Consider the following 26,527-nt stretch of genomic DNA (forward strand, 5'->3'; position numbering starts at 1 on the left):
GCTGTGCTGAAAGCTCTCCCAGCACGACGAAGCGCCGGCCGTAGTCTACTGTATTTGTCTTTAAAAGACCCGGCAGGTGGTCCAGTTAAAGCCTCCGCGCGCAAAGCCCGGAGACAGGCTATAGCACACAGGAGAGGAGGAAGAGTCGGGCCTTGAGAGGAGAGTCGACCGTGAGCCCAAGAGGAGAAATTGGCGTTTGCTACGCGGGTACGTGGGACGGCCGCGAGGCTACTTAAGGGAGAAAGGAAGGGAAGAGAGGAGGATTAAAGAGAAAGACGGACCCAATTCTGGCGACCGTAAAGGTCTCGTTTGGTTCTGCCCCCCTCTCCAACTACGCAACCGCTTTGAAGAGCAGCCCACACGCGTGAAGAGAAGAGGACCATCCCCTATATAGCTGGGGAGGACGGGTCTTTGATGCTCTTTTACGATGCCGCTGTAAAAACAAGAGTCTAATGCCTGTTGAACTTCTTTTTTTTTTTTTTCTGTGTGTCGTACGTTCCCGTCCTTTTCCCCTCTGCTGGTCCGTTTTATGGCGTCGCTGTTGTTACAGAGGGATGGCAACCAGCACATCTCGTTCATAACGCGCTGTATTTCTTTGCTACGGATGTCCATGAAAATACGATCCTGGATGTCCATCGGTAGGTGATGCAGTGTAGCGTCAGAGTGCAGTAACGAGAGCCTGCAAGCGGGCTACAACGCATACGGCGGCAGTGAAAACGAGACAGCAGGTCGAGCAAGTTCAACGTTTCGACATCGCAGAGCAATCTCAAGAAAGGTCATTCATGAGCGTGCCACCGTGTGTGCGTGCGTGCGCGTGCGTGGTAATGGCGTCGGCACTTTGCAGACTAGGAACGAATCGCAGATTCTCTCCGAAGGGTGACGAGGGCTCCTCTAGCGTGGTATGACTACTTTCTCTCTCTCTCTCTCTCTCTCTCTCTCTCTCTCTCTCTCTCTCTCTCTCTCTCTCTCTCTCTCTCTCTCTCTGACGTTTTCCCGTGTTCTTCAATGAACACAGAAGAGAAAACTGCGGGATCTGCGGCGTTTTAACGTGTCTACGTGACGGGACTTCGGCGGAAGCCGAAAAGTTAGCCCTCCCCGACAGACGACGGGCCTCTCTGTTCGTTTCACTGGCTGTCGCACGTTACAGGTCAGATAGAGCTATACGGATGCAGAGGAAAGTGAAAGAGAACAGGTGTGTACATGGATAAGGACCCCCCCAGACCCGGCTGTTGCGCGCATATACCTATATACGCAGAACTGCGTGAAAATGTGCGGGAGCGTTTACAGAGGCGGTGACCGCGCTCTGTGTATACGTGCATGCGGAGCTCGGCAGCTGTTAGCGTTATGACAAAAAAAGGTGAAGAGTTGGCATCGGTTCCCGACCGTATACCAGGAAAGCGATCCAACTTTGAAGAATGGACGAAGTATTAGTTAGCACGCCGAAGAAGCTTCCCTTTCTTCGTTGTACTGGCGCCCATCACTGTGAGGTAGCAGTACAGCGACACCATCAGCACATAGCGAAACAAAACAACGTGGCCCGTTTTGCTATACATAATTCGATCGTTGCCTGATCGGAGGAAACAGTCCGGTACTGGTGCACAAGGGCAAACACAATTTAAGCGTGTCCTCACAAAAATGGGTTTAGTTTACGCCTAATCTAGTTGGTAATTTGTGGCACGACAGATGTAGATGGTAAAACGGGCAGGAACCGCAAAAAAGAACCATCACGACACGCGGTTGTCCCCGGACGTTGGCTGGCCAAGGAAAGTTTTGAACTTCGTTGCATTCCTTACAGGCTATTTTGTTTTGATTTTGCCTGACCCGTAATATGCTGTTCACACCCGCATATACCTTCATCAATTTGCTCATTCCTATAGTGACTGAAAGAAGTCTTCATTTCCGATTCTTAGCGCCTGCTTTCTGAGAAAGCACTTAGTTTGGGGCCGCAAGATGAATAGAAGTAAATAAATAAATTTGCTAGCGTACAAGACTACAAGCTGTACAGCCGGCTGTAGACCACACGGGCCTAATCTGACGTATCTGGCAGCCCGCATGCCAGCCAATGCGCGCGTGGGCAGTGCGGACGCAACCGACCTCCGAGCACTTCATCAAAAGACGATCGGGGACATTAATTTGTGCGCAGCGCGGTACACACATCTTCCATTTGTACCTGCGTATAATCACCCCCGTGGCCAGTAGACACGCCATTCGTACATCCTATACCTCGGCGGGTCTGGACGCCGCGATAACCGAGAGCGCTTATAGACGTAGCATCACGGTCTCGAGTCCCTGTACTCAGCCGCAAAAGAAGTATGCGTGCAGCATAGCGAATGCTACAAGGATGGCACCAGACAATCTCAATTGCGAGATGGGCCATCGTAAGCGCATTCTTCTGCGCCGACCCAATTCGCGCTTGTCTGTCGTCTACTGACGACAGCAGACGAGCAGACGCGATGTTTTTTGTCAAGGAGAGTGGAAGTGTTTTCAGTGTGCTCGCAGACAACCAGGGAGCAGTGATTGTTTGAATGAGCAATCTATAGAATCGACTTTTAGGCCAACGAGCTTAACATATCTGCACCACTGTACGACGCTATAGTTCTATGTATTAATGTTGCGCATAGCGTGTGCTTCGCATGTGGAGACGCTTTGCCTGTTTGCATTCGTCATTCTCTACAACTGAATCTTGCTGTTTTCATGCATTCTGTCTTCTCTTATGAATGAACCGATCATCCCGTCTGAGTCTAGAATTACGCAAGCGCTGTATGAATTGTGCTGCTTTTTTTTTTTCGTTTCCTGTTAACTACATTCAACAGTTGTATCTGCCCTGTCGTAACTGTCGTCTCCCTTGCGCTTAGAGTTTATTATAGTCACGGAATACAAACCAACCCGCTCTCACGTCTTGAATGTTCGAATTCGAGGCCTCCGCGACAACAGACCTGTTTTCAGCCCTCGTCTCTTCCTGCCTGTCTCTTCTATACGCACCCGTAAGTGGTCGTTTTAAATTCCGGTAAATATTTTCCTAACGCGCAACTAACTGACGCCGGCGATGAGGGACACGCGGCATTGTATTGGGCCACGCCATAATAGTGAACGACGCCATCCTATCACGCACCTCATAGCCTCGCCTACGCTGCACGTTTTTAAGCGAGACACCGAGGTATAGACAAACACCGGGATTCCGGAGCGCTGAGTGAAGAAAACGACTTATGTAAGGGAAAAAGAACGAAGGCGCGTATAGACATGGATGATTTACAGCGGGGCAGCCAGGTTTATCTCCATGGGTCCCCCTCTCTTCCTTCGCCGCTGCCCGGAGACGAGCCGAGATACGGGGTGCACCGCTTTTATTATCTGAGCCCCGTAGAAGCCTCATTTTCGTTCGCTTGTAAAGGCGGTCCAGCTTCTCCGCTTTCTTTCCTGCCTCTCAGATCGCGGACACGCTCTCTCTTTCTCTCTCTCTCTCTCTCTCTCTCTCTCTCTCTCTCTCTCTCTCTCTCTCTCTCGTTCGGCTGTTTCCTAACTTCTTATTTATTTCCGGCGCGTTCCCGATTGCAACAACAAGTTGTTCTTCATTATCTAGTATTTCGGTGGCTCCGAAGAATCTTTCTTTTTTTTCCTCATCTTTCTTTTTCCTTCTTTAACTTTTTTTTCTGAGGTGAACCAGAGATGGGCGTCCTTTTCGACAATGCCAACATAAGTCCGCTGCGAAAAAAGTCGACTGGCAGCAGTATAATAAGAGTTTAGTGCCAAACTGCGGTGGGTCAGATCTCCAACTTAGTGCCTCTGCAGGAATAAATGGGTGCCGAGGTGAAACTCCTGCAGCTTTGGGGGTATGACGTAGTAGTGTGCACAGTCGCTCGTTTTCCTCTTAGGAGGCAACTATGACGTTAACGACGGATTCGTACGGATCGATCCGTACGAATTCGACGGATCGATCCGTCGAATTCGTACGACTTTCGACGTCCATTCGTCTTTCAGGATCGTCCTGAAAGTCGAATGGACGTTAATTGTAGCAAGGAACCTCAACTAAGCCTTATAGTGAGTGACAGCGTTTCCTCATAGGCCGGCGTCAGGACGATAGGCGTCAGGACGATAGCGATCGACGTAGTAAGTAGACGATAGTTGCAGCAACAGCCAGTCGAGAACGGCAGTTACGTAACGGGAGACAGAAAGAAGGCTTAACCAGCTTTCGCTTGATTTGCAACCCTCCACTGGGGGCGAGGAAACAGGAAGAGGAGGAAAGAGGAAACAGACAGTAAGTTATGTTCGAGGATACACAACGTTCGCCGTGCAGTCAAGGGCGCTCGCAGATTCCAGTCGCCTTTAAAAAAGTGCGGCAGTACTTTGTCATCCAGTCAGCTTAGAACAGCGCGAAATAATTTTCGTTATTATCCAAAGAAGGGAGGAGGTGAGGGTATACGTACCAATTTTATCGTTACAATCACAAGAATTATACGAGGCGCAGCCCACTATGGCGATGCGAAAACAGCAAGTCTTTGTAAAAGCGACGCCCAGTCACAAACGGCGCAGCAAAGTTGCGTCGAAATGAGATAGACCGGGCGGTTATGGGAGTTGCAATGAAGGATCATGGATATGCAGGGCAGTCTCGAGTTAGCACGTTGAGTTTTGAAGGCGCAACTGTATAGTGCTTTTAATGTTGTCCTTAACTTTATTCGAACTCCAGTGTGCGCGTACGACCAGTTTAAGTAACCTGCCTTAGCACAGGTCAAGGTTCAGTCAGACAGCCCGAGCATGGTGGTGAGAACATTTACATTGCGTGTGTGTTCGTGCATACTATAAACTTCTCTGTTGCTAATCCTTCAGTCCCATATCCCCCTTTCCCAATGCAAGGTATAGCCAGCCGGTCTGAGCCTGGTTACACCTCTCTGCATTTCCTTTATCACTTATATTTCTTTTCTTTGTAAACAGTTGACAAGAAATCGCGCAGCTTGGGTAAGGAAAGCCCCAATTCCTTTCTTTCTTTTGTTTTTTTTTAAGAATTACAACCGACCGATTAAGTAGGCAGCGTCGTGAACATTCGCTGGTACTAGCAACTGAACCGCGCGGCTCCCAGCAAGGACGGGAGCCCCGAAAAGAGCGGGAACGAACTGGAAGTCTCAAAATCAATGATTTCATGAAACCTAACCGGACTTAACCTAACCAGGACGCTGGGTATCCTACTCCCTGTTATGGCACGTGCGTGCTGCTTTCCCTAGAACTTCCCATATACCGAGGCGCTCGTAATGACGAAGCAAACTCTGCGTTTGCAAGAAGGCAGCCAATCATATCTTACTTCTAGCGAATCGCATTTGTCCTAACATCTATAACAGGATTTGCCTCTCGTTAAGACATCAGATGGCGTGGATAGAGAAATTAGAGCGGTTTTGAAAAAAGAATCATTTGCATGGTTGCCGCGTGGACCAGAAAGGACAGTATCTTAAAAAAAAAACAATTCTGCTCGACGTGCGCTCGTCACCGACAGCCAATCAGTGGAAACAGGTATTGTAAGTACGCACGCTCCAAGCAATTTGGACCATCACGAATGACTTAGTTTGCTACACAGCAGTGCTGACGCGTTGAATTGGACGATGCGTTAGAAAGCACGATGCACTGTGGTGTCGATTTCATGTAAACGCGGCTGCTGACTTAACCAAACACAGCCGCAGTGACAAACAGTGCGCAACGACTGTCGGGCCACAAGTACGTCACTAAAACGAGTGAGTGAGTTATTAAAGAAATCTGCGCAATCAGAAGTGGGTGGAAAAGAGGGAGAGCTGGGCGAGCGGAGAGGGGACCAAAATGGCGGGCCTTGGCCTCACTTTGCCCGCACTACCCGGTGACCCCGGCAACGAGGGAGATGACGAGATAGGCAAGACCAGCGAAGGCGAACACGGACGCCAGAAGCAGAAAGAGCACTAGAATGAGACGAGACGGGGCAGAAGAGGTCACAGCGAAGGGACAAGAGTTCCCATCGCCGGCTGCCAAAAACGCGGCGGTCGCGTGTGCCAGGGACGGGACAGAGAAGAAAGAGCGTGCGGGGAAGACCACCTTGAGCGCGCCCGCTCCTCCCGAGCGGCCGATCCGAGGCGACAAATTGATGGAGACCCCGCCGAGGCTCTTATCGAGCGACCCATAGATCACCCAGAGCGCGGTCCTTTCTGCAACGAACGCCTGTGCTTCCATATCCCGGGGCATTTCTTCCCTACTCACTTCCTCCCCTCTCTCCCTCGACCTCTTATGCTCGCCGCCTTCTTCGGCATATACATACATAAACACCGTTTCCTCGGCGAAAACGGTGCATTGGTGGGAAAGGCAAAAGTGACGTCGCCTAATCAGCAGGGCCTGTATAGTCATAAAGTTGCGCGCCTTGGCGAATACGGCAACCACCCGTCCGCACCTCCTGGTAACGACACAAGGCCTGCCCTCTTTGAGCATTGACGTCATGCGCGGAGGAGCGCAGTCCGTTGAATAACTACACTTCCTAAAAGAGGCGATCGCCTCAATAGCCTCTCCTGCTTCCCTCATCGAAACGTCCAATACGGCACACGCATAAACAAGGACGCCTAATTCCTAATGAAGCCAAATGCGTCACTGCATCGTTTCGTCACACTTGTCGAAAAGAAGTGGCTGATATGTTGAGTTAGACAGCCGATCTTCCCACAAGAAATAGTCTTCAAGACTTCATATCATACCTCAAATGTAATAACTAGCCGAATGTGCATGAAGAGTGCGCGAATGGTCTCTCATCTTTACGCGTGACGTCACGCCTTAGAGCGCTCAAGTCCCCTGTTGCCTGCAAGAGTTTCGTGGCTCAATCATGATAGCCGGTAGTACGAAACTAATCGCGTTGTATGTCCGCCTTATGCGTTGTGTGTATAATTTCATCTGTCATCGCATTCACTTGGAGAAGCAAGCTAGGCGTGCCACCAGGCAAACTTGTCTCCAGTCTTCATTGAAGCACTTCTCTCTCTCTCTCTCTCTCTCTCTCTCTCTCTCTCTCTCTCTCTCTCTCTCTCTCTCTATCTATCTATCTATCTATCTATCTATCTATCTATCTATCTATCTATCTATCTATCTTTCTATCTCTCTCTCGCTCTCTCTCGCTCTCTCTCTCTCTCTTCAGGTCGGGAGCAGTTTTCTTTCTGAACGTTCTTAAAGCCTGAGCTTGGCTCCATCTAAGCTTCACAGTACTGCACGGCATTACTACGCGTGTTATACGCGTACACGAGTGCCTGGCTTCTGTCACCCCCCTCCCCCCCCGCATTCCGCTATTTCCCTTCCCCTGTGACTGTCCCTCATTCTCGCATCCCGCGAGAAACGCCGTCTTCTACGCACGGTTCTTGGGTTCGCTGCAGTCACCGAATACGGTGTACTATAGTGCCCTCGTGTGCGTATGTCCCACGCGTTAAAGGGTCCGGGACGCCGTCTCTCACGTGATCTCCTCTCCTCGCCTTCGCCCGGCTCTCTTCCTTCTCATAGCGTCCCACTTCCAGCGCGCACTTCCTTCTTTGCCTTTCGACCTCCCGTCGCGTCTTCCTCTGCTCGCCATCTTCCCGCCTAGCACTTTTAGTTCCTTTGTATTCTTATATTTTTTCCCCTTCAACGTTTCCATCTTTTCCTCTCATCACGCTTCCGGAGTTGACATTCGCCTATGGACTCCCCTTTCTATACTTTTTTTCCCCTCGCGAATAGCGGTCGCTCGCCTTTCTCTTTGCGCATTCTTGCTCGCGCTCCTCGGTCACTTCGGTTGCGTCGATCCATTTTCATGGCGGATCGCCTTTCCATCGCCGCCGCATGTCCTCGCGCGATCTCTCTTACGCTTCGTCGTCGCCGTTGTCTCCTTGTTTTTCGTGGTGTGGTCGTCGTGCTTTGTATGTTTGTTGTTGTCATTCCTTCGGGCCATACCTCGAGTCGTGTGTGTCCAGTGTGGACGCTCCTTTTCGTAAGTGCTGGCGTACTTTCTCGGCCCGAGTACTCTTTCTTGACCTCGCCCCCGTCGCTGCCTCTTCCTCCCCCATTTTCTGTAGCTTTGAATCTACTCCCTCTGAGTGCGCGAGCGGCTGAAAAAGCCATTGGCCACCGCTGTCTCACCACGCCCCGCGCCAAGGCTCGGTCCTCCGTCTCAACCGACTACTGCGTGCAGTGCGGCGAAGCCTGTGCCCCAGCTAGTCGGAAATGAAAGCTGCAGTTTTAGTCTTAATTCACTTTTTTTTTAAACAAACTTTCATCACTTGCTGCGCAAATTGTGCGTTTGTTGTGAGGTGCATTTGCACATCACAAGACTCAATCAAGTTGAGTCAAGACACTGATGCACATGACTAAACTTTTCCTGAACTATGCTTTAGTGCGTTCTGGCTTTTATTTACGTTATATCATTCCGTTTGTTTGTTTCAGCTGGCCGTCCTTGCTATGTCTTGTTCGGCTAAGTGAGTATAGGTAGTAAACAACGCCAATGACTTTAACTCTTCTCCAACACAAGCATACATGCGTGTTGCATGTATGCTTATCTATATATATATATATATATATATATATATTTGTGTGTGTGTGTGTGTGTGTGTGTGTGTGTGTGTGTGAGTGTGTGTCGTAGAAAAGTTAGTAGTTGCTATAGAGCGCGCGGGAAAAATAAGAGGTTTAATAGCTCTTTATTTGCGAAGGCTTGCGTATTGCACTATTTCTGTCCTGATCTTGCCAGCTGACTTGAAGCGCTGTCGTTCGAACCTTGGGGGACAGCTCGCGGTAGCGGTCTACGTTACCACGGAGACTCATTCTTCAAAATTCCCATACGTTAGCTCACAGTTATTGAGAAAAAGAGTTGCTCTGTGTCACGCAAGTCATTGTAAATTAAAATAGAACCCTGGTTTAAATATACAATGTACAAATATAAAAAAGTACTACAGAATGTATCATAGCACAGCCGAGGCTACAATAGGGTTATCCTCTTGTCAAATTTTAAAGCTCGCACTATACTTCCGCTCATTCTTCAATCTGCCCTCCTACTTCTTTTATTATTGATGGTACGCGGAAAGGTGAGCGTAGAAAAAAAAATACAGAAATAAAGGGTGGAAGGGGGGGGGGGGACATAAATAGAACGATCGGGGCTACAGAAACGTGTTATCCTTCTCATTCTTCTTGTGTCCGTGTTCTGTATACACCCGCCTATCCGTATTATAGAAATCCCTGCGAACTTGTTCAGATTGTTGTTAGTTGTTCTAGGTTTCAACGTTGTTCTTCTGCTCTTCTTTTTTTTGTACTTTGGGCTTTCTTTTTCTTTTTTGCTTGGGTTGTCACGCGGCATAATGTGGAAATGAGATAATGAGATTATATGTAAGCATGGTTGCCAGTATTATGCAGAGACCACAGCAGCAACCACAGTAGCCCGCAAGTCTTTGCTCGTGTATAGTCCTCAGGTTGGTCAGTTCTTCACATCCCCATAAACACGCTTTCGTGGACCTTCGATCCACTTATTAAACGTCCGTTTCTATGATGGCGTCCGCTGCAGTTTTTCTTTTCGAAAACCCCTTTATCTCCTAATGTCTACATTTTTTCCCCATGTATGGTATACTTCCTTTTCTGCAGCATGCGATAAAGCTTTCCCGACAGGCCGCGTTATTGCTGTACCCGGCGCGCGCACGGCCATCTTTCTCGACCAAAACCACTCGAAACGCGTATCGCATTTCCCAGCACCCTCATCCTCCACCGCCACTGCATTCCTCTTCTCTCTCTCTCTCTCTTTAACCCACGCTCTATCAGTTTATGCTATTTATTCCCGTATAACCCGCTCCCAGTCGCACAACGATTTCCTCTCCTTTTTGTTTTCTCTCTTCGCCGTCGCAATACTGTATATACTGCACTATACACATCGGCCCGCACACTGTACGTTTCAGCCACGCTCTCGAGTCCGATCGCTCAGACTGCACCGTGGTGCTACATAGCTGCTCGGCTTCGATCGCGTGCGGTCGACTGATGGTGAAGAGAGCTCCCCATTCCGTTCTTTTTTACCTCGTTTTCCTTTTTTTCCCCGCCCCTCTTCATCCCGCTTCCACCGAGCATCGCCGCTATATGGATCGTACTACCGGGAATCGTCGCTGGATGCTCGTGGCCATTTGGCGGCAGAGCAGACTGCTCTTTCCTCTCTACTGCCGTACGAGCCGCTGTATTTTTTTCGTTTTTCTTTCCTTGATCTTTCTTTGTACACTTCGTTTTTTTTATTTTTTTGAGGGCATGTGTCCGCATACCGTAACGAAAAAGAAAAAAAATTTGATTGTTCGCTTCAGGCATCGGTATACAGACGAGCAAAATTTAATACCTTTTTGTCTTTGTTTCTTGCTTCGCATTTTTTTTTAACCTGCAAACGGTATGGCGCGTGTTCACTAAAAAACCCGTTTCCGAGCGAATTGCAGTGGTATCTCGCTTCAACCTTAACTCTGTCTCCTCGCCCGTCGTTCAGCCCTCGCATTCTGTTACGCGTTCTCCCTTTTTTCCCCTTTTTTAAATTTCAGTCTTTGGTTATCGAGTAGGTTACGTTAGCACATCACGATCTGCAGCTCGGCTGAAACGTTCGCTCGGGAAAAAGCAGGTAGCAGCCGAACTGAAGAGTTCATGTGCTTTTGCGATGACATATTGAAAAGCAACAAATGGCGCGTTTCGCCTCTCGTTGATGGAGAACAAACTTAGACCCGCTAGACGGACAAAAGAGAACGAAACTTGAAGATTGCACAACGAAGTAAAACTGTGTAGTCTGCAACCTGTGAGTTTAGGTTTCGTACATTTCGCATATTTCAGAATAAGGTAAGGCTTGGAACAAAAATGCCTGCGCAACTGAATGGTGCAACAACATTCGCAACATGAATCATCGTCCTCGTCCATCATCACCATCATCATCATCATCATCATCATTATTATTATTATTATTATTATTATTATTATTATTATTATTATTATTATTATTATTATTATTATTATTATTATTATTATTATTATTATTATCTCCCACTTAGATTCCACTCTCGGGGCCTGCAATCATGTAACGTGACCGCGTCGCTTTCTGCGTATGCGTATGGCGTCACGCCATGTTGTTTGCAAAGAACAGACACTAGGCCTTTGCTTGGCAAACGCTAACTGCCAGGTTGCGACGCATGTCGAGTGTTGCATATGGTTGTGGCGAAGGGATAAATCTAGATGGCATTGAATGGCACTGGAGAGCATGGTAACTAGAACTACAGAGGTCGGGCCATATGCTCCAATTCGAATTGGTACATTTTAACACACCGCCACCATTCATTCATTCATTCATTCATTCATTCATTCATTCATTCATTCATTCATTTCTGAAAGTGGCTGACGACAGTGCGCTTGTGTAATGAAAGGCCTGAAGAAAAAGAATAAAGAAACACTGAAAAGTAGAACCAAGTCGTGTGCGGTGCGTCTTCCACGTCACAAAGCAACCCATCACATTTTTCTTTTTTAACAAAAACGTACTATTGCAGCCTAGCCTTCTCAGGTGGTGATCTTGCTACGCTATTGCAGGCTCCTTTATAACAGCAGACCTAAAGCTGTCCACAAATACGAGGGGGGGTCCCTCTGCCCGCGCAATAGTCGCACCTGCCTCGACGGGGCCTCCCAGGTAGAGAGCGACCGAACAAGGTGCCTCGTATATACCGCATTTGTCTTTTCGACGTTCTCGTAACCGACGGCCGGACAGCACGCAATCGGACGCTATCGATGCCTACGAGGCGCAGCGGCGAAGCCACACCATTCGGCGGGCCATTCGTTACGCCGCGAAACCCATCGGCGGCCGAACGACATCCCCGCGCCGCGGGCCTCTTATATTCCTGTGTGCGCGGAGAAGTGAGCTTGGCCATGCGATGCAGCATGTGCTTACACCGGAGACATTGACCTCAGGGAAATGAGGACGGACCGTCGTTCGACGGCGCACGAAAACGAAGGAGTTTACTCATTTTTGGCGGGTGGGAGTGTTTGGGAAAGGGGTGTTTTACGGGATTGGGCGGGGTGGTGCGGTGCGGCGAGGCGTTGGCAGGTGTCTCGATTGGTGCAGGATTGAGGACGCGGATATGCTGACACGCGTGTGCTGCGCTCTTCATGCTGCACGAAGCGAGCCTTCGCGATGACTGCAGATTCACGCGGGCCCAGAAAAAATGGCCATGGTGCGGCGATATAAAGCAGAGAAAGAGAGAAAGAGAGAGCGTGGATTTCTGTACGAAGAGAGGCATCCCGGAGCCCGCTCGGCGCGTACACATTCGTCTTTGGAAAAAGAACGCACGAACAACGGGCACGCTTTTCCTTTCTTTTTCTCATTTTTTTATCAGCCACGTCGTGGCTCGAAGAACTAGCATGCACACGCTGGCGAAGCAGAACCGTGACCATGGCGCACCCACCCATATCTCGAATGTGGGCAATGATGAAGATGAGGCGGATCGTCCAGGAAGAGGATCTCTCTCCTCCAAGTTCTTTCCTTTCCCTCTTTTTCACCTGGTGCCTGCGCGAACTCCCCCCCCCCCCCGCCCCTGCCCACCCCTTCGCAGTGCCTTTACCCCCTGGGAGCGTAAGCTGCACCCCCCCCCCCCCGCCCCCACCGCGCTTTCTTTCCTCCTCCGCCATCTCCCTATACGTGAGACCACGGAGAGGCGTGAGTCCCGGACGGGGGCAAGATTTCACTCGGCGATTGGCCGGCCCTCATTTGCCGAAGGCCGGACGTTATGCTGGCGCAAGACGCTAGTGGCTCTCTCAGGTTTCGCCCGGCGGCGGCGACCGAGACCTCTCAAGGTCAACTCGCTTCATTTCGGTTATGGTACCTCGCGTCCCGCCACACTCGACGCACTCCTCCGCCTAACTCTTACTTATTCTGAGCCGCGCGCCTGTTGGGACCACGCCGCCGCAGCCGCTTTGCTCCGCCACTTTGCAGTTCGTGCACGTGCTTCCTCCTCGCTGGCGCCGCTGCTTTTCTTTTTTTTTTTTCTTACTTCATGGCGAGCATACGTACGCAGTTTTTGCCCTCTTCATCTCGAGCGTATTATCATCGTCAGCGGGCTCGCGCCGCCCGTGTACGTTGCCGAGTGTTGTTGTTGTTTGGCGGCGGGGTCCTCGGATGGAGGTGGTGGTGGTGGCGGTGGTTCGGCGGGCGTTGTGGTGCACAGAGAGGCGTGCGTTTCCGACGCGTGCGTGTCGGCGGATACACGGCGGGCAAGAGGGGTTTGACCGAATGAATAAGTTGGCGGCGAGGGAGTTTTGCCGTCTGACCAGTTGCGTCATTTGCTGGCTTTTTGACCCTGCTGCTGCTGCTTTTCGTGTGCAGTTCGCCGCGGTTTCGCCGTGGAAGATCGCTTCGCTAAGGACATCGGAGCACATTTCTTTTCTTACGTCGCTGTTTGCTGTCGTCTTAGTTGACGTTGTTGTTGATATTATTAGGCGTGCTTCGCATGAAATGGCAGTTCAACGGTTTCGTTGTTGCTACTTGGTACTTTCCGAACCCTTCACTGCGTGCAGGAGTATACACCGACTTGTTTCTGTAACCCCTGAAAAGTGATGTCGTTCAACCTGCAGCGATGGCGCAGAAGCGTGCCTTGCACTCTTACAATTTTGCTTTTGTCACTAAGCAGGAAAGCTCTTGGACCATGCGAACACGGCGGCATGAATAGACTACTACAGTGCAGCTTTAAAGCAGCGCCGCAACTTTTTTTTTCAACATGGTCGGAAAACGTTCGCCATCGGCAGACGGCGCTGCCGTGAACATGCAAGACAAGTGGTGGCGTCCAAATCCCCGCCCCAGCGGCGGTCATGGTCGCCTTGTTTTGCACAACACCTTTTCCGCTGCAGGCAGCAAAGAGGGAGAGAGAAAGACATTGTGAAGAGGAGCCCACAATCTCGCATAATAGATCGCTCACTCTCTCCTGCGGTTTTCGACGCCCCTCTCTTTTGCCGACGTCGCTGACGTCGTAGCCAGCGTCCTCTCATGGTTTAGAGAAAAGGTGTGGCAGAGCCCCTTTATTAATAAGAAGAATTATTTGGTTGTATGTTACCTTCTACATTTTTGGCCGACTTGTAAAGGAGACCGTGGCGGAAGACTGCTTATGTACTCGGGTTAATTAGGGTTCTCCCTATATTGCGACACATACTTAGTTAGCTGGCGTTTTCGCATTCGGCCCTCTTTTTCTGGAATGCAGTCCCGTAACTGAGAACCATGGAGTCAGTCCCTACACAAAAGCGTTGAATAATGTGAGAAGCGAAACGCTACCCCCTTCGTTTGTTCTCGCGCTTCCCTGAGCGTTTTCTTTCTTATATACGAGAAAATGGACATTTGAAGAACGTTGAGACCAAAAGCGCATTTCTGAACGATGGGAGAGGTTTTCGCATTGTCCTTGCAAAGAAAACGAGAATGAATGGCCCTTGGTAGAGATAGGTCACTCAACAGCAAGCCGGGTCTTTTGTGCCGCTCATCCTAAGGAACGAGTGAGGCGCGGTTCAGTAAAAGTGAGCGGCAGTTCTTTTAAGCAGGAAGCCGTGCCGAGCAAATCCGTTTGAGCCGGCCGGCTCTTCTGAGTGCGACTTCGGCAGTTCTCGGTCGTTCTCCGCGTTCCAAGCGTTCGACCGCGTTGGTTAGAGTTCCAGTCCGCTAGGCTCAGACTCGGCTGCCGCTCGGTCTCTGTCCTCTGCCGTAACGCTCACCCAGCTCCGGTCCGCTATCGTGCAGCTCCGCTCAAATCGTTGGCTCACGGCGGCGAGATCACGCAAACATCTCGCTTTCCCAACGTTTGATTATTGCGTGCTAGTGTTTCGCAAACACCGCACTTTTGTCAGCGGTCGTCGGCACGGCGAGATACGTTGTTCGTCACTGAGTGAGATACGTCACTAAGTGAGATACGTCACTGAGTGATACGTCACTCAGTGACGTATCATTTACGGTATGAGAAGCATTTTATCGCCAATGTCACAAAAGAAAGGGTAATTATAGTATTAGTATCGCGCTTTTAGAATAAGAAATCATTAAGTAATCCCCGCCGAAAAGCGAAAAGCTTTATCATTCCCTTTTTCGCTCGCATATAAACTATTGCACCTTAGTATGGGCTACGACTACACAACGTAACATTAACAGGCTGTTGCTGCTCGAAAAGAAAGCTATTCGTTGTATTCACAATATTCACTATTTACATCCTACAAAACCGTTATTTCAAGAAAGCAGAATAATTAACGTCAAAGATCTTTACGCATACCGTCTTCTACACCAATTACAATTTGCAGATAAAAAAAAACCATACAATTCCTAAAAAAATGTGTCAGCCCTCGCAGAACGACCCAGCACCCGTGTAACACGAGGATCGGAAAAATGGATGATAAAGCACCATCGAACAAATTACTTAATGCAAACCCTGACATACAACGTACTCGCGCAATTAAATCAACTGCAGAAGTGCGTAAATGGAGATACGGTTCTATCACGCATGCTATTGCGCGATATCTCTGTCTTTGATAAATTTCACCTAACTGTTTGAAATTTGTAAATTAGTTGGTTTCCATACCTATTCAGAATGTACTCATCACATGTATATTCATTTCATTGCTTGTAAGTTGCACGTGCACATTCTTTACTGTTGCTTAACTTCCTTTTTATTATTGCTTTTAATAATGTTCATTTTTTAAAGTGTAACAGTACATATTCCCCTGGCGCTAATGTTATTCACCCGAATTTCAATGCGCTCGTAATGATTATTCATGTATCAAGATCTATTCATGCCCAGGGAAGTGGATATATACCACGTGTTGTATTAATGAAGCTACTTACGAAAGCTTATTGTTTGTACTGCGGATGTGCGCGATACCGATGTTGCCTTGTGGTGGCCCCCTGGCCTCGTCAAGCTGTATGTTTACAGCTTTCTTGCCAGGGTGGCCTTCAACACTGTACTCTGTACATGTTGTAAATAAACTTGACTTGACTTGACTAGGCGCCAAGCATAGTCAAATTGCCTATAACAAGCTTATTCTACTAACGCATACCTTTTCTTAAAGCATACCATATGTTACAGGTTAAAGTGAGCCGGTGATCTGTTCAAGTGAATTAACCTGTTCATTTTAGTGAACTGAGCCGTTCCGAGCCGCTCACTAAATTGAGCCGTTTTCCCTACCTCTAGCACTTGGAGCGAGTCAACAAAGGGGTAACAGGAGTGAGCGAGAGGGTGAGTGAGTGAGTGAGTGAGTGAGTGAGTGAGTGAGTGAGTGAGTGAGTGAGTGAGTGAGTGAGTGAGTGAGTGAGTGAGTGATCTGAAATTGAGCACCGGCAGCTGGAAACAGTGCTCAGCAATGTATCGCGCGATTGTTTTCTTGTTTTCTAGTTTTCTTGTTTCACTTACAATGAGTTTCGTAATGCGTTCATGACCACGTCACGTCGGCTGACGATACACATATGCAACACCGGAAAATCGGAAACGACGATTCGTAGACGCAAGGCGCTGTAATAATCGACTCAAATGGGTCAAAACCTTTGTTGTTGTTACGTTTTCGTTTACTTTTTGTCGAACGTGTGCGGTCACAACAGCACGCACAATCACTAGTGATATTACGACGGCTTCCCGCTCGTGTTAGTTCTTTCTTTTTCACGTATATTTCGTCTAGGGCCTCAATAAAAAAAATAAAGGAGAAATTGTCAGAGGCGCCTATAATGCATTCAGTATCCTTTATAGCACACCTAGAAAGATGCGTCGCAGGATGCAGAACTTGTCAATCGCTTTTCTGCACTAGCGTCCAAGGACCGTGTTATTGATGGCGCCGCCATTTTGTGGTCACAGCGTCATCTATAGTTCGACGCCATGCTGGTATGTGAGATAGCGCTGGCGAAGAGTACCAAGTTGTCGCGTTTTTCTGTGACGTCTCAGTAAGCTTTTCCGATTGACAAACTTCTGAACGTGCCGTTACTAAGCTTTGAGCTTCTATATAACTGAAATATATAAAGGCGACGGGCCTAGAGGCGCTGCCACAGCTCTGCCCGCGATCGAAATAAGAGGCCAGTCGAGCGTGAATATTGTCGGCACATTACATATGTGCAACGTGTTGTTATTGTGTGTCTAGCTGCGAACTCTATTATGGTATCACCCAGGTGACAACAACCATAGGTGTCTCCATGTGCAACGTGGTGCGCCGCACCAGCGTGCATCTCGATCCAGGTAACTATAACGAAGCTCCGGGGAAACACGTTTTGCTTGCTTTGTGCTCCTAAAATGGTTGTGATACGATTTTCTTGGCATTGTTTACCTGACGCCTGGGCGTAAAGCTTTACAAAATAATGAACTGCAAGATAACTCGTCCGGAGAGGCGTTTGCGTGGATAAAATGACCTGATATGACAGCGACCGTGAATGTGCCACCATCACCCAGACGCGCGCGACGCATTGAAAAAATACGCGCACTCTTGAGTCTTTAGTGCATGGTGCAAGCCATGGGCAAGGGCACCGAGCTCGCTGACTCGAGAGAACTGAAAAACGTGCTCTCTGCAGCAGGAAATTTACTTTTCGAAGTAATACAGTGCGCGATGGGGAGGGGGGGGGGGGGGAGGGTCTTGGCGTCGTCGGTCAGGCAGCTTGCCAACGAGATTCGAAAGCACGGAAGAGCCTGTGTGAACTTGGGGCGGCCGGCTCACGGTATAGGCATAGCTTTGGTCATATGCAAAACGAAAGGGACGCACCTTCATTTTCTTAGCCGGCACATACTGTTTTCATATGACCTCGGTAAACTTCCATCAGAACGTTAGTTGCCAAGCATGATAATCTTGGAAAACATTTGAACAGAATAACTTTAAGAGGAAGCTTTAGCTCGGGCCCAACTCCGACGCGGCCTATTCAAATACATGTAAAATGCAAAAACGTTTTTATGAGATAACCCCTGGACCGATTTTGATGAAATTTGTTGCATTTGAAAGAGAAAGTTAAATTCTAGTGACTGTTGGAAGCGGAATTTCGATTTAGGGCTTGAATTTTCTTAAAACGATTTTCAAATATTTGACCGTTTGAAAAAAATAGAAGCACGAAGTTTACAAGTTGATAGCTATGCATCAAGAACTGATATCGCGGTTCTGTAAACGGCATCCATTAGATCATTCAAAGCGGACAAATTCAATATGTCATCTTACATCTTACATGAATTTGTTACGTTGGTTACAACGGTTTTACAAAAGTTGTATTTCCCTATGATTAATTTCTTTTATATTCATGTGTAACATATCAATTTTGTCCGCTATGGATGTACTTTTAGATGCAATTCACAGAATTGTATTATCATTCTTAGTGGTTGAGTTACAGAGTTGTAAACGTGATAGTTTCGTTCTTTGAAAATTTTTGATTTTCGCCAATTTTTAATAAAAGATTGACGACCTAACTCAAAAATTCGAAACCAACAGTCACTAGATTTTAAGTTTTTCTTTTAAATGCAACAAACCTCGTCAAATTTGGTGCAGTGGTTGCCGAGAAAAACGAATTCTCCTTTTACATGTATTTAGATAGGAGCACTCGAGCTAAAGCTTCCTCTTAATGTACGTGCACGAAGAAAGAGAAGACTTCGTCGGCCATGCGCAGTAGTTGACCGACTCGAATACGCACCTTTCGTTCATATCCCAGTTTGATCATGGGTGTCGAGATCGTCGCTGTGCCCTCAGTGGAAAAAAAAATTCTGGATACACACACGACGAAGCTGACGGCGTCAGTTGCTTTCTGTCTAGGCTCGTAATCCAAATCGGGGAGGAGTCCACGGAGTCGGCGCGGCTGAAGATGCACTTCACATACGCTTCCAAAGGTTATTTTTACAGCCGAATACGGCGCAGTGGTAGCCCGTTGACCTAGAGTCATCTGACATCGCAGGAAACACAGACGGAACACGTTATAATCACAATAATAGCAATAACATCACTACCGTTCCAAACTGCCGCAGGAAGAAACGGCGATCCGCACATATATACTATAGTGCGAGGAGGACAGCGGCACGGAGCATTGATCCTCGCCGATAAAACGGTCTATAGGCTATATTAGATGTGCTTGTACATGCGTCACTCACCAAGTGTGTAAGACCCATCAAGTGTGTAGGAGTCATCGTCTAAGCTGTGATGATTCAATAGCCTAAACGAATATTTCAGGAGACTACAATGCAAAAATAAATAGTTCGTCCTATACGGTAAGCACAGCGATGCTACGTTTCTCGTTCGTTCGTTCGTTCGTTCGTTCGTTCGTTCGTTCGTTCGTTCGTTCGTTCGTTCGTTCGTTCGTTCGTTCGTTCGTTCGTTCGTTCGTTCGTTCGTTCGTTCGTTCGTTCGTTCGTTCGTTCGTTCGTTCGTTCGTTCGTTCGTTCGTTCGTTCGTTCGTTCGTTCGTTCGTTCGTTCGTTCGTTCGTTCGTTCGTTCGTTCGTTCGTTCGTTCGTTCGTTCGTTCGTTCGTTCGTTCGTTCGTTCGTTCGTTCGTTCGTTCGTTCGTTCGTTCGTTCGTTCGTTCGTTCGTTCGTTCGTTCGTTCGTTCGTTCGTTCGTTCGTTCGTTCGTTCGTTCGTTCGTTCGTTCGTTCGTTCGTTCGTTCGTTCGTTCGTTCGTTCGTTCGTTCGTTCGTTCGTTCGTTCGTTCGTTCGTTCGTTCGTTCGTTCGTTCGTTCGTTCGTTCGTTCGTTCGTTCGTTCGTTCGTTCGTTCGTTCGTTCGTTCGTTCGTTCGTTCGTTCGTTCGTTCGTTCGTTCGTTCGTTCGTTCGTTCGTTCGTTCGTTCGTTCGTTCGTTCGTTCGTTCGTTCGTTCGTTCGTTCGTTCGTTCGTTCGTTCGTTCGTTCGTTCGTTCGTTCGTTCGTTCGTTCGTTCGTTCGTTCGTTCGTTCGTTCGTTCGTTCGTTCGTTCGTTCGTTCGTTCGTTCGTTCGTTCGTTCGTTCGTTCGTTCGTTCGTTCGTTCGTTCGTTCGTTCGTTCGTTCGTTCGTTCGTTCGTTCGTTCGTTCGTTCGTTCGTTCGTTCGTTCGTTCGTTCGTTCGTTCGTTCGTTCGTTCGTTCGTTCGTTCGTTCGTTCGTTCGTTCGTTCGTTCGTTCGTTCGTTCGTTCGTTCGTTCGTTCGTTCGTTCGTTCGTTCGTTCGTTCGTTCGTTCGTTCGTTCGTTCGTTCGTTCGTTCGTTCGTTCGTTCGTTCGTTCGTTCGTTCGTTCGTTCGTTCGTTCGTTCGTTCGTTCGTTCGTTCGTTCGTTCGTTCGTTCGTTCGTTCGTTCGTTCGTTCGTTCGTTCGTTCGTTCGTTCGTTCGTTCGTTCGTTCGTTCGTTCGTTCGTTCGTTCGTTCGTTCGTTCGTTCGTTCGTTCGTTCGTTCGTTCGTTCGTTCGTTCGTTCGTTCGTTCGTTCGTTCGTTCGTTCGTTCGTTCGTTCGTTCGTTCGTTCGTTCGTTCGTTCGTTCGTTCGTTCGTTCGTTCGTTCGTTCGTTCGTTCGTTCGTTCGTTCGTTCGTTCGTTCGTTCGTTCGTTCGTTCGTTCGTTCGTTCGTTCGTTCGTTCGTTCGTTCGTTCGTTCGTTCGTTCGTTCGTTCGTTCGTTCGTTCGTTCGTTCGTTCGTTCGTTCGTTCGTTCGTTCGTTCGTTCGTTCGTTCTCAATTTCGGCTTCACGTTGAATGACAACATGGTTCCTCATATTATCACTAAGAAGATCGTACTTGATAAGGCGTCAGAATGACACTGTAGATAACGCGAATTCTCGAAGACAGAAAGACACATCTAATGACTTATCTATTGGTCCCGGTTGCTGCTGCAAATACACCTTTCCCGTGCAACTGGCATACGAAATATGCTTACATCATGGTCTTACATGATCATGAGCTTATATAATTTTTTTTTCGCTATTGTAATGCGCTTGCCACACTATAACTGCCGCTTATCAACTATTGTTTCACCAGGTTCCACAATGTCCTGTTGACTATGCAGTAAATTAGAACACGGTCTTTTTTGGACGAATCTACCTAACACATGATACTTGATAATCTTGACGAAAACTTTGCAGGCAGTATAATATTTCAGTAATCACGCGAATATAGAAAAAAGAAAGAAAATAAAAACAAATAAAACAGTAACTGCAGTGATGATTCGAGCAGTACGTATTCAAGAAAACGCAGCTGCCACATCGGAGATAATAACACATTAATCCGAATAGTAATCTGTAGTAAATGACGTTGCCACGTGCAAGAGAATGTAACGCTTGCGCCGCATACGTGTGTTTTGCTTCTCGGCAGGCTCATACCACACGCAAAGCCACGGCCGAGCGCCACCGGACCCGCCGGTGTCCGGGCGGTCATTAAGCAGCGTGTTTACGCGACTCCTAATGCGCATATTGTCAGCACCGCGCTGCGGTCTCGCGAAAGGCCAGCAGGCTCCGCGCGTACGCTGCAAGAAGAAGAAGTACGGCGGAAAAGACGGGGCGAGACGAAAGCGGAAGGCGTAATCCGAGACACGCACACGAATAATCAAACCCGAGAAAGGGAAACATGGAAAACAAGCTCAAAGAAGGGCCGAAGCAGTGTCAGAATACGAGCCAGACGAGACAAAAGAAGGGAAAATAAGAAGCGTACGTAAACCCAGCCGGGGAAGTGGGGGCGAGGGGAATGAAAAGAGGGGGAGAGGGGGAGGAAGTGGCGGGGGTTCGTCGTGGGCTTTGCCGCTGGAAGTACAAGAAAAGCAGCGTCATCGTCGTCGTCGTCGATCAGTGACCCCTTGAGGCCAGGTCGGCGAGGAAAGAAACATTGGTTACGGGATGTCCCTAATTTCTCTCTCATTGTCCGAGAAATTAATGATGGGCGCGCGATTCGAGACAGTCTAATTGCGGCCAACTTTGCGGGCCCGCGTCCGGAGCATGCGAGACGCGATTTGTCATGAGCGGCGGCCCGATTCCCTCGCCCTTCTGCTTCCTCCTCGTCGGTGCCGTTTCCTGATCACTTCTAATGAGACCGCTCTCTTGGGGGAAAGAAAGCGCGCGCCATGTGGTTGTGCGCTCGCGCGAGTGCGTGTTTGTGTCGTGTATGTATGTGGTGTGCCTGTGTGTGCGTGAGTACAGGGTTCCGTGTGCGCTTCGCCCGCGTGCGTCTGTGTTTGCCAGTGAGTGTATATCATTGTGCAGCATGTGCGCGGGCATGTGTGTTCGAGGTGCGTGCGCAGACAGAAAGAGGGAAAGGAAGAAAGGACGGAAGAAGACGCCGAGCAGACGGGTCTCCCCTTTAGAGCCGCCTGTACTGGCTCCGGGAGACGCGGCGGATCGGAATGGCATATATTAACGTCACGACCACGTCACTGCGCCCCGACGCCTCGGACAAAGGGTTGAGGAAGCGTCCAGGTCTCACGTCCTGGCCGGCGACAGGGACCTAGACAAAGAGAGGGAGGGATACAGAGAGAGGGAGAAAATGGCGGCATCTCGATATACGTACAGAGTCTGTCTCGAGGATCAGTGCACGTAGGACGAAAGCTTTGGGACGGCTCTCTCGTCGCAGGATGCGAGGGACGGTCGAGTTAATTGCGGCACGGTCGCGCTTGCTGTCGCCTCATCTGGCGCGGAAGTCTCTCTTTCGCAGACGTGCATCTTCGCGCACGCACGCGTTCTGAATAATGCATCGCTGCGCAATGAACGCAATTAGTATCGCCAGTGTTCCCTCGAGTCCGTTCACTGTGAGCGACTTCGCGGGGCTTTGCTCGTATACGCGAGTCTCCGACGGAAGCCTGCACGCGGCTATAGGACGAGCCGAAGTTTCCCGAGTGCGTGGTAAACTAAAGCGCCCACTAAATACACCTTCATTTCGTGTAAGCAACGCGGGTGGTTCCAGATGTGCCGCACGAACAATCGTTTACGCGCTGTGCGACTTGTAATGGGAGGACGTGATGCGGAACCTTTTTTTTTTTTTTTTCGCTGCAGACAACACGCTGGGGGCGCACAAGGCTGAAGGAACTGCTCTATATGGACACGGACATGCATAGGTTGGTCACATGTCCCTACATGATTTGGGTATAGGCTAAACCCCATTAGCGCGATTTTGTGCGCGACAGCGACGAGCGACGGGTTCGCGCGACGGATCATGCCGTCGCTTGAACAGATCGCTCGGTCTTGTCGCGCGACCGCTCGGTTTTGCAAATCTAGAATTCGTCGCTCGTCGCCCGGAAGTGCTATGAGCGACTAGCCAATAGCGCAAAGCCGGTACTGGATGTACATAACTCCAGTACTTCCGATTGTCGCACGGAACGAGCAAACGATTGAATTTTTATAGGTGCAAGGGTAAGAACCTACTGCAAGACTCAGAAATATTCTATGCTGCTTTTTACAGTAAAATACATCAACTTAAGTTAATAAAGCACGCGTCACGCTAGTTTCGGCGCCTATATTGCTGCCCTCATACCGGCAACACTGGGGAGACGTCGCTCGAAGTCATCGCTCTCATGGGGTACGACTTGTAGGCGACGAGCGAACGCGACAGCCATCTCCATCGCGTCGCCTGTCGCTGTCGCGTGCAAGATCGCTTGCATGGGGTTTATACTTAAACGTGTGCCGTATTTGATTCATAGTTAAACGGAATGCCGAAGGGTTTGTTGCTTTCAGCTGCACTATCGAGTATTTATGCTGCTCTTTAGAGCAAAATGCATCAACTTAAATGCACGCGTCACGCCAGTTTCGACGCATATTTGCTGTCCTCATACTGGCAACACCGGTGAAGCGTCGCGCAAAGCCGTTGCTTGCTTGGGGTTCGACAGCCATCGCGTCGCTTGTCGCCGTCGAGCGCAAGATCGCTAGCGTGGGATTTATGCTGAAGTTAACCTTAATATAAGTTCACTAAGATGAACAGAACAGAAACATTGATCGAGGGTTCAATGGCCGCAATATATCTATATATATATATATATATATATATATATATATATATATATATATATAACGGCGTATTTAACTTTTCATAACCGCTTGTCCATAGAACACCACTTATTACAACGAAGTGTGTTTCTGTGCGATTCAGATACAACAAAGTTTCGCTTTCGCCGCAAAGGAATGCCCCGACCATAAATCGAAACTTCCGCCGACGCAGATGGTCAAATGACTCAAGTACAAGCGGCTACTTGCAAACGCACCTCTGAAATCGCGCACGGCGCAACAAAAGCGACCACCGAAGTGGAGCCGCATCATGTTCGGTATAAAAAGTCCAACTGCGATACGGTCCCATTGCGCCCCGCGCGCTTTGTGCTTTAGGCCCGAGTGAGAGTGTGCGAGGGTGAGGCAAGAAAGATAGTGGCTTCACGAGGATGCTGCCTTCCCGCACGAGTAAAGGGAAAAAGGGAGAGCTCGCTCGCATCAACGCGATCAAGCGCTCGCGATGCGCGGGATGGGTGGAGGGGAGGCGGGAGTTGGTGCGTTTTCTGGCACGCGCTTCGGCCGTGGTTGCCCATGGCTGTAAGCGCGGCTGAGCGCATACGCAGCCGCGCGCCCTCCTTTAAGACGTGCTTATAGTCCGACGTTATCGGCGAGTGGGCGAGCGTCGCTCGACCATTGTGTAATCATTCAAATTTGCTTTTTTTCGATTGCCCGATAATTCGGAAAACTCTGCGGCACCTTTCCGTGTAATAAATATCGATCGGCGTCTGTACTTACGTGCATAAAATCTATATTTCTGATGCATCATAATTTCGGAATAACGAAGCAAATTGCCGATTTGCTTCGTTATACCGAAGCAAATCTTCTTTTACAGTAAGTATTATGTGCGCGTTCTCCCTGATGTGCCAAGGCCTTGTGTTATTCTTTACACTCAACGTACCTACAACATTCATTACATATATATATATATATATATATATATATATATATATATATATATATATATATATATATATATATATATATATATGTGTGTGTGTGTGTGTGTGTGTGTGTGTGTGTGTGTGTGTGTGTGTGTGTGTGTGTGTGTGTGCGTGCGCGCGCGCGCGCTCGCGCGCATGAGGCCGTGGCACATCAGGAAGAAGGCCCATATAATAGTGTAAAGCGGATAAAGGAGCACTTGAGGATGCATGAGACCATACGCCACCGCAGAAAGCCTTCTTCCGCAGGTGTGAAAAGCAATCAGAAAGAACAGGTTCTTCGGGCAATGCAATTAATGAAAGGAAAAGGATCTCTTTGGTTTCTGAACAGTCAATATCACGCTTTCCCACTATTTAGTTCTAATCTGAAGCTCCCAAGACAGCGAAAGTAAAGATTGACTTGTTGTTGAAAAGAAAGTACAGGTAAATGAACGCAGTTCCTTTTTCATTGTTAAAGTTTAAATGAAAGAGAGAGCTTTAGTCGGCTTTAATGGTGACGGCTATTCCTTTCAAGTAATAGTATTTAAAATAAGAAAAATAATGTTTAATTGTGAAACCATGGCGTAGGCTCGGAAAATCTAGAGTGCAGTTAAGAGAGTAAATGAAGTCCACAGGGAATCCTAGACACACTGGAATATCCAAAGCCCAAAGATGAGGATACATTACACCGATTGTGGGCACCATTCGTCTCTCTCTCTCTCTCTCTCTCTCTCTCTCTTTCAGCGAAGCCTCACGAATTTCTGTCGGAGGCACAGAAAGCTCTATCTGGCGCCGACCTCGACCTTCCTAGGATCCGCGCCAAGAAAGACCAGGTTTCTCTCCACATTTCTCAGTGGGATGCGATCAGGGGCACGGGGTGAGGGGGGGGAAGGGGAGGTGAGGCTAAGGGGAGGGGGGCGACACTCGTGGTGCTAGTGGTGGTTGGGGTCGATCGTCAAGAATGCGGCGACGAGCGGTGTGAGGCGTGCGGGAGCCCCCCCCCCCTCCCCCCACACCGACCGCTGCCGCCGCCGCCGCCGCCGCAGGCGCGTTATTACGGTTATTAAGTGCGAGGCGTGCAGATGTGTGGCGTGTGCATGGCGTCCATTTCGCGCAGAGACAAAGGGCAAGGGGAAGAGGCCAAAGTGAGCCCGAACATTTCCAGCCAGAAGGCTTTTCTTCTCCCTCTGGGGCCTCCTGCGCCGCTGCGAGACAGAAAGAGCGAGGCTCACCAGGACGTCGAAGGTCAAATCTTTCAGGCGACCGCTCGTCGCCTCCCGCTGTAGCCATCGGCATCGTCTTCATTCTACCTCCCCCCCCCCCTCCTTTCGATCTCCTCAATCTTTCTCTCTTCGATTTCGCAACTATGCAACGCAGTAAGGACAAGGATATGTGAGAGGGCAGAATCAATGTTTTCCTTGCATTAAGTAAGAATAAGTGGCTCAAGAAAGGACGCCTGGAGCGCATCGGTGTGTCGTTAGAGCATTCGGATAGCCGTCTCCATAGCATCCTTATCGTGGGATTCACAGGTGAGGCAGGACTTGACGTACCTAATGCAGGCTTTTACAGGCTGCTTCAATTTGAAAGTTTGAAGCTTTGTTATATAATATGAGAAACCAACAGCTAACGGAATGTCAGCTAAGTTTTCGGGAGGCGCCCAATGGGTGACCTTTATGGCGGGTTGATTGATTGATTGATTGATTGATTGATTGATTGATTGATTGATTGATTGATT

General features: G+C 48.8%; 1 protein-coding gene across 2 annotated transcripts in view; it reads left to right on the forward strand.

Annotated features, from left to right (window-relative positions):
* Tmtc2 (Transmembrane O-mannosyltransferase targeting cadherins 2) overlaps positions 1–26,527 on the forward strand; it is a 376,982-nt gene that overhangs the window by 40,775 nt on the left and 309,680 nt on the right. The gene's annotated exons all lie outside the window — the stretch shown is intronic.

This window comes from Dermacentor variabilis, chromosome 3, assembly GCF_050947875.1.
Source record: "Dermacentor variabilis isolate Ectoservices chromosome 3, ASM5094787v1, whole genome shotgun sequence".
Lineage (NCBI taxonomy): Eukaryota > Metazoa > Arthropoda > Arachnida > Ixodida > Ixodidae > Dermacentor > Dermacentor variabilis.